The sequence below is a fragment of the Delphinapterus leucas genome, chromosome 16, assembly GCF_059928025.1.
Source record: "Delphinapterus leucas isolate spDelLeu-1000000601 "Yukka" chromosome 16, BTC_Dleu_Yukka2, whole genome shotgun sequence".
In the NCBI taxonomy this organism is placed as follows: Eukaryota; Metazoa; Chordata; class Mammalia; order Artiodactyla; family Monodontidae; genus Delphinapterus; species Delphinapterus leucas.
The window spans coordinates 12,957,842-12,960,173 of NC_143144.1; positions in this window are offsets into that span (position 1 = coordinate 12,957,842).

Sequence of the window (2,332 nt, forward strand, 5' to 3'; positions counted from 1 at the left end):
GTTCCCTATGTATCTTCTAGTCATATTTGCTTAGTTTACACTTCAGGCAAAATCTGGGCTGTTTTTAGCAAAGCCAACACATCAATGGAGGAAGGCGCTGAATACCATTCTGATTTTGCATATTTACTTCCCTGTCCCAGGAGTCTTTATTACTGATGATGATTCAAGTATCATTGCAGCACAAAGATAAGACCAACAGCTACCTTCTTCCATCTACAGACATTTCCTATTATAGGTGCAGTGCATGCCTGGCGGTTGAGTTTAAAACAGACCTAAAATCCTGTTTATATAGGAGTTGTTGACTTAATCTCTTTAAATACTAGAAAAACTGTCATATGAAATGATAAAATTTACAAGAAACAAAACACAGATATTTATTGTGCAGCAAAGTACAAAGAGACCCTAATAAAATAGTTTTACATTCTTCCCGTATTCTAAGGTAGTAGTTAAAAGCAGAAACTTTTTTTTAATTAATTTTTATTGGAGTATAGTTGATTTGCAATGTTGTATTAGTTTCTGCTGTACAGAAGAGTGAATCAGTTATACCTATATATACAGCCACTCTTTTTTAGATTCTATTCCCATATAGGTCATTACAGAGTATTGAATAGAGTTCCTGTGCTATACAGTAGGTTCTTATTAGTTATTTTATATATAGTAGGATGTATGTGTCAATCACAATCTCCCAATTTATCCCTCCCCCCACCTTTCCCCCTTGGTAACCATAAGTTTGTTTTCTACATCTGTGACTCTATTTCTATTTTGTAAATAGGTTCATTTGTACCAATTTTTTTAGATTCTGCATATAAGCGATATCATATTTGTCTTTCTCTGTCTGACTTAATTCACTTAGTATGATAATCTCTAGGTCCATCCATGTCGCTGCAAATGGCATTATTTCATTCTTTTTTATGGCTGAGTAATATGCCATTGTATGTATGTACCACATCTTCTTTATCCATTCCTCTGTCAATGGACATTTAGGTTGCTTCCATGTCCTGACTATTGTAAATAGAAAACACAAACTTTCGATGTAGGTTGATCTTGATTTGTTGAAAGAAGTACCATTCTTTCACTAGCTGTGTGACTTTGTTGATTAACCTCTTGTTTCCTCAGTTTCTTCATCTATAAAATGAGATGATAATGATACTTGCCTCATGGGGTTTTTCTAAGAAATAAGAGAGTTAACATGGGTAAAGTTCTTTGAAAGTGACCAGTAAATGTTAGCTGTTCTTGTTAATATTAGTAATGGGTGTAATTGGTATCTTCAGCTCATGAATCCTGGTTTTCTTACTGAAATGTATCTGCTCCCTTTTTGACACTTGACATACACTTTTAATATAAATATGTCCAAATTCCTAGGAAAATACTTAAGAAATATATAATCTTTTCAAAACTTTGACATCATTTGCTGAGAAATACGTTATAACCAGCCATCTATGGACAGTAAGTTTTTAATTATGGGACATACCGGCTTCTTTTTGCTGTATGTTCTCATTGGTAAGAGATAAAATGGTATCTACCCAATATAGGAGAGTAAGTGGTCCTATCATCCCACATATTTATGTCAAGCAGAAGAAAAATGACTTCTCCCTTTCCCAAACTATGGGCTTCCATGACACATGTGGCATTCTTGGATCTGTTACAGACCCTAAGATTTAGCTCCTGTATCCCAAAGAAAATAGTTAAGTTCTGGGAAAAGTGAGTAAAACCAAGGCTGGTCTGGCTCAGGAAAAAACAATATTGATGAGGAAAGCTCACTGTTATTACTTTCTAGTGAAAAACATAAAATGAACTGAATGAATGAAAAAGTGTAATTCATTTTGAAGAGTAATGGTTACCTAGCAAATTTAATCATTGATTTCAGAAATTAAGTAAAATTTGAAGAACACAATCTAGAGCCTTTAATCCTTCATTAAGAAACTATTTGCTACTTTAGTTGGAATGTGTATCACTCTGAAATACCAAGGAAATTCGAAGAAAAAATAATTTCCATCTTTTTTATTTCAGAAGAACCATATATCTTTGCTAAATTATTGCAAATACAAGCAAAGCATTTTTATCTTCCAATATTATGTAGCAAGATCAGGCAGAACCACAGAAAGGCACGTTTTTAAGCCTCTCACTTACCCCTCACTTGTTGAGAAGAAGCTACTTCATATAATGCAATTGTCTAACAAATGAAATTTAGGTATAAAAGACTCCAAATTTGATTTCAACCATGTTTGATTAAAAAAAAAACTTTCCTGAAACATATTAAAGACCCACAGCCCTTTTCAGATAGGAAATAAATAGCAAAATTTGACACCTTCTTCGGAAGCCAGGATTGTCA